The following is a 12,145-nucleotide window of genomic DNA, read 5'->3' as shown; positions in this document are numbered from 1 at the left end:
ATCTGAGCCCTTTCCAAAATGGAACTAACACAAAATAAGTCAAGTATATTTGTACCTTCACCCTAATAGGATGCTTGTGTCTGCTTCTCTCCAAGGGAGTCAAGGAAGGATACTGGGATACCTGAAATCTTGTCTAAGTCTATCCTAACCATGAAGCTTGCCCAATAAAAGAAATTACCTACAAAAGTTCTCCGTGTTTTTAATCGATTTTTTTCCCCCATCTTCTTTGTGTGTGTGAGACCTCCTTCTCTTCTTTTCCCTTCCATCTTCTCTTGCTTAGTTGTGTGGGAAAACAGTCAGTCTTGAACAAAACATCAAGGTAATTCCCTCCTTTGCTCTCACAGATTTTTCCTTTGGGGTGATGGTTTCATTCTTCCTAATTGTCGGTGGAGGCCTTGGTCCCTTAGTAAGAGGCAATCCATCTTGGTGGTTTGACCCACTACCATGGATGCTTTTGAAAAATTAGGCTGAAATGAGCTGAAATTAACCTAACGGTCTATGGGGAGTCGTTATGGTGATTGGAGCACTATGGTGATATACCCTTATTAGCTCGTTTAAGGTCAATGCATTTCTTCCTATGTGGAAGTCTTGGCGAGTTGGGTCACGGTGGCCTTCTGAACTGTCTCTGAAAGGTATTCTCTTGCTAGCTACATCTGACAAAGCAAAGAGGATGCAGAAGATCTCCTCTATCACAGGCTTATTCTGTCATCTGAGAGGTGATTTATTCAGGAATGGGAGAGTAAATATTGGTAGTAAACTGTGCAGAATGTGGTCTTCAGAACTGAATGCCACAGATAAATGTCAAGGAAAGATAAGCCTTGATGTGCTGTCCATGTTGGCAAACCCAGTTATCCATCAGCACAACTAATGCCACTTTTGCTTTACTCCCTCACCTGAAACCTGATTAGGAGGCAATGGATGGGTGCAGCAGATGATGGCGTTTCGCCACCTTTCTGATTACAGTAGTTGGCTAACTTGAGAACTTGCTACATTGCTAGAGCCCAGTTTTCACTGCCTTGGGTACAAGCCAAATTATTTTACAGTGGTAGGTTCTATGTTTCAAGTGGGAAACCTGTCTTCGTTAGAAGAGGGCTCAGATGACCTTGGGCATCCTTTACTAGTAATGGATTTGAATGACATAAGGTAGCTCAACTTACATGCAGCATTTTTAATACCTATGGCTATGGGAGTAGGCCAAAGACTGGGAAAAGGGGAGGGAAGTTTGCGGTTACAGGGTACGGAGGAGGTTCCTGTTCTCAGGAGAGGACATTCTGCACCGGAGTGGCTTGTGCAATGGGTTGACAGCTCTTCCCAGCCTGGGATGCAAGCTACAGGGTGAATGCAGTGGGGATTGATGATGCGATTTACATTCCTGAGAAGTCCTGCTAGTCATGATTTAGCAGCTGTAATGGTCAGGAAGAAAAATGATCCTTTTGCTGCTACTGCAGCTGTGGAGAGGGATTGTGGGAAATTCTTGTCTCAAAAACCCGTCTGTTTCTTCCTTGGATTTTTGTTGCTGGTTTTCAAGTTTTCCTTCCCTGCTGCTTCCTCCATTGCAGGTCAGCAGAGAACCACAGTGATTTGTGACAGCAGTGTTCAGGTGAAAGTATCAAATTAACCAGTGAAGTCAGTGGAAGGCTCTGCATGTGATTGCAGCTAAGAGGTCACTATTCATAAAATCATAGAAAATGAGGTTGGAAGGGACCTCAGGAGGTCACATCTAGTCCAACCCCCTGCTCGAAGCAGGACCATCCCCAGCAGGACCTTCCACTATTGTTGTCGTGGAAGTGCCTAAAAGTCCAGTAAAGATTGGGGCACGGCTGTACCGTGACCTGACAAACACAGAGGAAGAGGCAACTCATCCCTCCACTGCAGCTTAACTAGATGAGACATGCATAAGAAACACAGGCAGAAAAGTCCGCCGGCAGGGCCGCAGCAGAGCCAGGCCTTGACCCCAAATTCTTGTGAATCCCAGCCCAGAGCTGCATCCCCTGCAACACGCTGCCTTGCTTGTAGCCATCCTTTCTTCAAATGAAGCCACATCCTGTCCTCAATTAAAGACGCTGTCACCGACTTTAGGTCACAAGTTTTCTCAGCCCTGGCAATGCTTCTGACTGGCAGGGGTAAAGAAAGCAGGGCTCAGCCCTGCCTCGGTGACACATGAGTTTTATGTGTGAAGGCTGCCTCTGCGTTCCCTTTCATGTTTGTGCTCTGTGATGTATTGGCTCCCTGTGTTTTTTCAGTTGTGTTACAGGTTTGAGAAAAGCAGCCCTGTTCTATGAGAGAGGCAGCGCTGGGCTCAGTCAGGCTGGCCCAGCCAAGCTCATAAAATTCAGCTGTGTGGCTGTGATAGATGGGAGAAGAAAGAAGCCTCTAAGGCAAGGGAGGAGTAGGAGCCGACTCCTGTAGCTGCCGGGTTTAAAAGCTATACGTTCCAGAGAAACCAGTGGTTCTTTAATAGCCATTTATTTTCATGCAAAGCAGGCTAGCAAGGACTGGACCTGCCACCCAGCTTGGGTCATGGGGAGCTTGGGCAAAGGCTGTTGGGTGGTGTGCTGTTCCTCTTACAGATGCCAGTCCTACATTGCCCACACCATGGGAGAGCCATCTGTTCCCTCCACGTGCATGCTCCTCGTTCCCACGTGTATGTCTCCAGAAACACTCAGGGGTCTCCACTCCCAATAAAATACCATAGTTTCACCTCAGGCACCCAGCTCACCACCCACATTTCCCTCAACCCTGCGTGCGCTCCCCATTAGAGAGAAGTAAGTGTGCTTTCAGGCTTTTTCCATCCAAGATGCCTGCATGCAATGTCTTACCTTAGTGTGAAGGCCTGTACACTTGGGCTTCTCTTATACATCTGCCCCTTCCTGCAAAGTCCCCTCCAGAGAAAAAATGACAGGGCATGGAGTTGGACAGGATTCCCTTCACTTAGACTTGGTAGATGAGGATGGTCATGGTTAGGTGAAGCTACAGGCTCTAAAGAGTGAAGAGCTCTTTTAACTGGATGTTGAAGACTACTGGAGCCCAAACTCTAAGCCCTTTACTTTGCTGTGGGTTTTTAAAGGTAGGTAAGCCCGTGAACAACAATGAGCTGAGTACATTCCCAGTGTGGCCAACTCTGAGCTTTGTAAAAGCAGTAGACACAGGTCCCCAATATCAGAAAAGGTTTAAAAATCACGAGTTTCCTTTGAATAATAAATGCAAGGATTTGTTTGACTTCCCCCGCCGTCTTTTCAGATGTTAGAGGATATGAGAGTAATGATTTCAGACTCTTCCTGCTACCACGACTGTTTGAAACGTATTTTAAATGCTGCTGAGATTCTCCCCTAAACTGCATGATTCGATGAGCTGGTACCTTAAGAAAAAATATCAAGCAAGTGGCTGTCGAAGACTAGCAAGGTCTTGGGCCTTGTCTACACTAGGCTGCTTCTGCCACCCAACAGTAGCCATAGCCACCATAGGGAGCCTGCCAGAGTATACATACACCCATGATGGCAGGTGCGCTGGCAGGATGCAAAATGGCTCTGGCAACCGTCAGAAAGGATGGACGTATCTACGGGCACCTTCTGTCAGCAAAAGGTATCTTTTAGTTGGAGATCTGACATTGCTTTGCCAGCAGAAAGAAGGAATTCTGCTCCATAGGAGAGCAGAGAGCGTGGGTTCATTCACCCCGTCTTGATGGCCAAACTGTCTTACGTGGCTTTTCCCTCAATAAGGAACTTGTGCCTTTTGGCAAATACTTCAGTTCTCATCACTCCAGTGTGATGATGGAGATCAACTGGGAGCTCAAAGCTTTTAGAGGCCTTTTTTGTACATCTGAGTGCTGGATGTCCTCAGCCAAGGGCTCTGCTATTCACCCGTCTCTCCTACTCTGTCTGAACACCAAACAAGGCTGTTGACCTTCCAGTGAAGGCTGTTTACCAGATTTTTAATGAGGAAGCTGATCAGGTTTTGGGGCTTGGTGGTAGAGTATTCTTACTCAAATTAACAAACACTGGTTGGCATGATGTACTGTACTGTTTTTATTGTTCTTGTTGTAAATATACCTAGAGGGCATCTTATAAATTGAATTAATTATAGTAGTTAATTAATTAATCAAATTAAATACATTAGTACAGGCTTCTCCTTAGCTGGAAACACAATGGGCCATATTCAAGTCTGTCAGATACCACATATGACTCAATGAAGGCAAATTAATTCCTCCTGGAACTACGGGACTATGCCGGATATCTCGCATTGCTAATTCTCACGATTTAGCAGGGGCTGCTGTTGCCAGTGGGCTAACACAAGCTCTCACAAGGAAAAAGGTCTGCATTGGTATAACACCAGTCACCCAGTCGTATTGGAAAGGAAACCCCCCCAGGCACAAGACCCGGCAGGTGTCATCTCCTCAAGGGTTCTCTTATGACTGTGGCACAATTCTCCACCACGCCATGTTCAAAGGCTTGGGATTAGCTCCCGAAGCCATCCTGATGAAGAGTTGTGTGTCTTTTTCGCTCAGTTAGACCCTTGGTCAATAGATTGCTATGGCTGGGGTAGCAAATTGCCATCTCTCTGCTGAGTGTGACAGCAAGCATGTAAAGCTTCTTTTCCCTGTTATACTTTGTTAAGCCAATACTTTTTTTATTCTTCTGGAAGTAAACATATGGGCTATAACTCTTTGCCAGCACTCAAAGAAGGATTTAACACCTTCCCCGTAGAGGACAGCCTACTGATTGCATGCTGTTCTGCTGGGATGCATTCAACCTGACTTTCCTAACTCTGAACTCATTTACAATTCCAGCAGGCCTTATTTCAGGGAGGGGGGTTACAGTTTCCTTTACACGCAGCAGCTTGCATTCCAGGAAAGGACGAACAGGTCCAGAGCTTGGACTCTGGTTTCTTTAATCCTATGCTAGCTCTGGGACATTGTCAAGGGGGTTTAGTTGTACAGTGTCTGTGTGCTCCGTGGCTCCTTGTTCATGTCTTAGTGGGTCACGCAAGGGAAGAGACTAGTGCTTGGCTGTTTTGAATTTTTTCTCAGATGAAGCAGGCATCCCTAAGCAGCGTGGCAATGTCTGCTGCGTGTTCATCTTCTCTCACATGTCATAATTCTGCTTTCTTGCTACACATGCTCTTTCTGTTACTGGGGCAATGGATAATGGAAAAACCTGAAGTATTCAAAGCTGTGTTGGGTGCGATGACTCTCTTTGATGCCTGTACTTAGGGAGACCTGGCTTTGCCATATTACATAGTCCTAAGGGGAAGTAGTCCTGAATCAAATCCCTGGTGTGAACAGTGGTTTGGCAGATTAGGTAAGACTATGTAGTTGGTCCTTTGCCCAGGTCATCGGTTGCTTGACCCTGAAACTCGTTACAGAGGACCAGATATGAATGCTGTGGCACGTGCCTACTGTACTTTCTGCCTATTGTGTCTGATGGACTAGGACATGGGAGCCAGTATGTGGAGGGAGAAAAGAGCAAGTCTTCATTTCTAGAACCCTGCTCCCAAACTGGATCCAATGAGAGTTTTTGCCTGTTGACCCCACCAAATTTTGGATCAGGTCCTCTGACACTGCCTCAGCTCTGGTAAAACCTAGATAGGAAGGCTTAAGGTACTTATCAAGGGAGAGTCCTCACCACAAGAATAACTGGGAGCCTGAAATGTATGTTCTCTTTTTATACAGAGCGTACCTGCGTTCACGTTCAAGGATTCCTGGCAGCCAGGCCACAGCTTGCGGGCCTGCCTTGCGCTATGTGCCTGTTCATGTCAAGGGATGTTTTACTCCTGTGGTGCTCCACCTCCTGGCCCCGCAGGGTGGACGAGTGGTGCAGGGCTGTCTCCAAGTCTCATCTTGTGCACAGGGAGAGTCTGTGGGCTCAGTCCCACGCACTGGATCTGGTCACTCACTGACTCGACTTGGTGCACCAGGCCCACTGTACACTGGCACAATCTAGTGTGCCAGATCACACCAACCAGCTTGCAGGGCTCCCCACAGGTCTAGAAATTTGGCAGCAGGGGAGCAGCAGCGAACCCTGCCATTGTTCCCCCATTGCCTAATTTCTGGACCCATGGGAAGCCCTGTGGGCTGGATGACATGGCCTTGTGGGCTGAATTTGGCCCATGCCAAGGGTTGAACATTACTTTTTACTCGCATGAGGACAGAGTCCCTGACATCAAAACCAGGTGAGCCCTTGGATGCTGAATCCCACTGCATTAGATGCTTTTGAGTTGCAGCAAATGAGAGAGGACTGAGCATTACTGTATCAGTGAGCGATTACCCTCCTCTCTATAACAAGAGCCGCGTGAAGTGCGTCTTTTTGTCTCTGTTCCCTTTAGTTCCATCCCTGATGGCAGAAACTTTTATAGCCCCCCCATGCAGTGCCATGAGGAAAGGGACTCGGGGCATGAAAATGTCTCTCCCTCTCCCCCCCAACGCTGGTGCGGGGGACACGAGAACCTGAGAGCAGCCCTGTCCTTCCAGTATCTCCGAAAAGGGGGAGATATGCAAGGGTCATAAAGGCCTGAGGATGGCCCTGCTGTAAGCAAACAAGGCCTCCAAACTGCCCTCCTGTGCAGCTCTATTTAAGAAGACATGATTCAGGGATTGTAAAGTCCTTGTATCTCTATTCACTGGCAGTGACTTACTTTGGCTTTTAGCATTCAACAGCCCTTCCTGGCAAGCTTCCAGCCTGCTCTAGGTTCCTCTTTGCTCATCAATCTTTTTACCAAAACACTGTGATATATACTGATCAGCGTCCCCACGGGCTTCCAAGACAGCGGACAAATTACCAGATTATTTGTGAATTTTAGTCATCCAATGGGAATTCGATGCTTTGACTGTAAATGTGAAATCAGCTTCTTCCTACAACTTCAAAACAGTGAGCTGTTAACAAGTCAGGTAAATTAAACAGCAGACTCACTCCACTAACAGGCAAAGCTGTCAGGAGAAGACAGATGTGTGCAATCAGCGTGGCGTTCAGACTGACTCGGCAGGATCCAAACTCCCGTTTCACTGATTCAGGGAAGAAATCAAGAAGTAGCTCGAACCTGATGGCGAGGAAGGGCTGGGGGATGAGCGATGGTTTCCAGCAGCTTGAAAGAGCTGTAGATTTACTATATGCGCTTTACCTAGTTATTCACTATGATACATGAAGAAACTGTGGCTCTTACATAAAAGACTCAAGCACAGACATTTTTATATATTACAAGCACTGCACAGGCCCTCAGCACACAGCATGATTTTGAACCTGGACATATCTCCAGAATGCCAGTCAGTGCCAGAGGCACCTGGCAGCATGGGTCAGTGCCAGGGATGCAGCACTCACACCGGCACATCTGCACAGCATGCGCAACCCACCCACATAGACTGTGTGGAGACATGTGTGTCCAAACAGTCTTTGCAGAAACACACGCATCCCAGATTTACTCAGCAAACAAAAATAGACCTAGTCACTTTATGCAGTGCCATTAGGGACCTCATTTTTCTTTTGGGAAGACATGCATCATGTACCCAAATCCCTCTCTGTTATGGAAGCAGCCCTGGAAGCCCATATTAATTTTCCCAGAGTCCTTACACAGAATTCAGGAGCCGCCTGTTAATTCTCTGTTCTGCAGAAATTATTGTGCATGAACAAAGCAGGCTTAAAACAACATGCTACATGAGACCACAATGAGGCGGATAAGAGAGCTGCTGCATTTGATTTAAGCCTGAATCGGGGACAGAGCACAGCCTGTTGCAGCAGCAGAAGCCATCTACCAAAAGAGATGCGACTTGCACAATATAAGAAATGTAGCTAAACTGTTTTGTCTTTGTTTTCTGAAATCATATACATTAGAATTTATTATGTGAAAGCACAACCCCGAGTGCTTATAACCAGGAAAAAAATATGAGGAGGGAAAATGCAGCTACATTTGAATGTGTTAAGTAAGTTTATTATGGATCATTTTAAATACAGGGCAAAACTTTAACATGCAGCATATATGATTGATAAGACTCCACGGGGTGGTAATCAACAGGTGCTGACAATGGGAAATGCAGATCTATCAATGCTCATTTATGTACTTGCTTAATACAAAAAAAGTAAACAAGCAGATTTCTTCCTTGCTTAAAAAGACCATTTCTACTTCTCAGTGCCTAGAAGATCAGGCCACATTTCATAAGTTGAATTCCTGACATTAGTTAACTTGTTTTTCCAAATTTTGAAAGCTATTCACCTCCAATAGTCTGCCCAAAATTAATCCAGTCTTCTGTTTGGAACCAAGTTAATTTGCTGTGCCAATAAAACCGTTTTCCAGTGAGTGCTTTGAGGTTGTTAGACCGGTACCTTTAGACATAACCTTGCACCTGAAATAATCCCATGTTAAAATATTTCTGAGGGCACAGAAAGGAATTGAAACGTAATTTTCAAAGCTGTGCTCCCAAGTACTTCCAGCAAAATCCTGTAGGAGGCTTTTGAGTTGTTTCTTTTTTTCCAGGCCTTATGCAAAGGACTCCTAAATGTCATATGGTTTTATTGTTTTGACACTTCTGCAATGATAAATATTGTTACTGAAAGACAGGCAAAACAGATGGATGGCTGCCTTTGTGAATTTCATCAAATCTAGTGCTAATTAAAGGACCGTCAAAAAAAAATTGAGATACTGCGTTGGAATTTCAGACTTGTCACAAAGGGCCAAATTCACCAGCAGAATTGCCAAGCAAGTCAATGGGAGGTTGCTTAAACAAGAGGCAGAAAGACATTGAGCTAAAATGTTTTTGTTTTGAAGTGACTTCTTGCTTTAAGTTTCTTCTGTAAATGATACATGGATGAAGCTTTGATTACGCACTCCTACCATAATTCTGCTGCACGTGAATTAATATGCAAACAGGCATATGCAAAGCCACACAAAGACTGGTGTACCCTGCTATCAAAACAGTCTTACAACTTACAACCTTGTTTGTACAGCGCTTTCAACTTGCAGATGTCCAGATGCGTGCTTCCTCATTCATTACAGTATTCTCGTATTTCGATTGAGAGAGGTGTGAACTGCCACCCACCCAAACTTGGTGGGTGTGATTTTTATTTTGGTGAGAAGCCAGTGCACCGTCACCCTCCCTTGTAAACTTCCAGATGGGCCTTTTTTGGAGTCTTGCTTTCTGTAAGCAGTGATGAGAAAAGCCCGGAGTGAGGAAAAAGCAAAGGTGGAATTACTGTGCGTACCACCAACGGAGAGAGCAATGAAGAGCGGTGGTTATAGGGCTGGCCTCAAGTCTACTCCAGGCACAGCAGATATTAGCTCATCTGTGTTGCTGTCCTGCAAAATGCTGGACTTCCCCCTGGGTCTTCGCAGATCTGCACACCCCTTTCTTCCTCCATAAACCCATCATCCCTTCCCTTCTCTTTCCCTTTGGAAACAGTTTGCACCTAACTTTGCCAGTTCATGGATTATTCACGGGAAAGGAAGATCTCACTATTAATGGCTCAATGTGCCAGGCTATCGTGTCCAATCCTGAAATGGGGCCAGCCGCGAAGGTTGTTTTATGTGTCTCTTTCAGTATATTATCACCTTCCCACTCGTACATTTGCACCTACAGGGAGGTCGCTGACCTGACAACAAATAGGCAGCAAATAAATTCTTCGTGTCAGAGCCATGGGCGCTGGGAAAGCGTGAGCCCCTGTGCTCGGCTCAGCGTGCCTCTCCGCGGGGACGGAGGGAAGCCGCCCCTGTTTACTGCACCTGGTTGTCTTTATCCGTAACAGCCACAACATCAGTAAAAAAGTTACAGACTGGCCAGGAATCGATTGGTTCTAGAAGAAAAGATTAAACAGCACCGGGGTGGACCCTGCAGGCTGGTGGGAATGAGAAGGACCTGCCCGGGCCTTTGTTTACACTTTGACTTTCCCACCATTAACTGGAGGAGCCAGGAGTTGTTTTCCTTCCAGCAGCTTGAATTCATCTGTTTGCCCTCATCTGGATTTGCAAGCAGGAGCTGGTGCCCTCCTTCCCCTTCCTTCATCTTCAAGCGCGGAGCTCAGAGCTGCATCCCACCCTGCAGCATGAGGGATGAGAAACAGCCGAGCGGGAAAAGCTCCACCCTCTCCCGGCTCCTTTAACCTGGGCCTGGCTGGGAGACCGCTACCGCAGGTGGCCGTGGGCTCTCCCCGCCCCACCTGCAGTGGGTTAAAACCTGGCTTGGAATATGCTTACCCGTGTTGTGACGTCTGCAAACGTCGATAGGCAGATACAGACATTAACAAAGGGTTCCCGGGCCTTTTAGAAACCCATGGATTCACAATGCTGCAATGCAGGTCCGTTTCCCGAGAACTCCTGGGCTGCAATCCCACGGACTTGCCACCTTGCTTCCCCCCCTGCCCCTGAGCTGGCTTCTGCAGTCCTGTCCCTCTCTACACCCCTATGTAGACTTCCAACATTTAGGCCTAATATCTTCCCTCCTGCACAGCTTCTTGCTGTATTAGGGACACCAACCTGAAGAGGAGAGCTCTGCCTAGAATCCCTGCCCTACCACCCTGACGTTAATGTTTGCAGAAGCCCGGGTGCTTACAAACAGGTCTTAATTTGTTCCCCTCACCCTCCCTTCAGGAAAGCATGTTTTCAACCCAGAAATCAACAGTGGAATGAGTCCTAGCTGATTCCTGGAAGTCTTCCGGGCAGCGGGCAGTCCGAAGTAGGGTGTACCTCTGACCTTTAAAGAAATCTTATGAGAGAGAAGCAAGCTAGAGCCGAATGAAATGGGACTATTCTCCCATGAAGGGGTGCAAACCCCAAAGGAAGGTTAGGGCTATCAAAAAGTATGGGACTTGAAGCTTTCAAATGCAATAGTCTACTAGATACAGTATTTAACAGCAGCTAGCACAATGCATTCTGCCTGTAGACGCCACCATGGCAATACTCTATCTGCATACAGATAATTGCGCATACACCCAACGTTATGCATTGAGGGCCTCTTCCACATCTCTTCTGAGGTCAGTGAAAGTCTCAGGTAACTTCAGTGATCCTTTCGAGACCCAAAGGTTAAGTTTAGTCTCATCATTAGACTCCATGATGTGCATGTTCTTCTCATTGTTACAATGAAAATACCAGGGACACCTTCCATCATATTTTTTCCCCCCAAATGCTAATATTTCTTTCAACAAAACCAGGAAGTCACTTAAGAAAGTACAGCCTGAAGACCAAAAAAAAATGCTTCTCCTCCCCACTGGAACACATGATAGATCAGTGAGTTACAAAGTTCTTGTAAGAGGTATTTTATTTTCTGTATGGTCATTTTTTATGGCAGTTAAAATGCTGCTAAATTAACCAAAACAACCCGTTTGTAAACACCTGAGCTTAAACCAGCTTAAACTGTAGTAGACAGTTAAACAGCTCTCATGCTATCCAAAAATGTTAAAAAATAGAGCTTCCCTTACAACCTTGAAAATCTCTGATTTCTCATGCATGCCAGCGACGAGATGTATTTCCTGGGTGTCGTTCCACTCTGACAAGGTATCAAACAGAACATCAGTCCCCACTAAATGAGACCAACACCAAAGGCTGAATGGAGATCCCAAAACTGCACCAGGAATTTCTAAAAAGCGAAGTTTGATGATGTCTTTTGTGTCCTCTGCATTCCCATCTGTAAAATGGGGATGAGAATGTCAGCCTCTTTGCAGCAAGCTTTGAGCGCTTTCCAAGGAAAAAGGCTTGACCAGTGCAGAGCATTATTAATGATTGATGTTAATTATCCAAGAGAGACCCACCTTGGGCACCTTCCTATACCATTGCTTTAAGGAAAGAGATTGTGGACACACCCAGGATCCTGATTAAGCCCCTTTTCCTTGTCACATGCCCTGGTTTGTAAGTGAGGGTTATCGGCACCTTACGAGACACTGCCAGGGGTTGTCTTTGCCTTGGCCCACTTCCTGCTGAAATCCTCCCTGCTACATTAATCAAGCCCCCTTCTGATGACTGCAACTCCTTCCCTAGGGTTTAGCTTCAGTGAGTCCAGATTGCTTTGGCCACACTAATTAATCTCTTTTCTGAGGCAACAGGACTGCAGGCCTGATCCTGCTTCTGCTAAAGTCAATGGGCATTATTTTCTACCAGTTTCTCTCAATTCAAGGTTAAAATTACCCTCCTTGTCTTCCATACACTTGCTGGATTTTCTTCTACCCAGACTTGA

Source organism: Crocodylus siamensis, chromosome 12 (assembly GCF_052110815.1).
Source record: "Crocodylus siamensis isolate JL-2025a chromosome 12, ASM5211081v1, whole genome shotgun sequence".
Taxonomy (NCBI): Eukaryota; Metazoa; Chordata; order Crocodylia; family Crocodylidae; genus Crocodylus; species Crocodylus siamensis.
The sequence above is the reverse complement of the archived record's forward strand: the minus strand, read 5'-3'. Positions refer to the sequence as shown.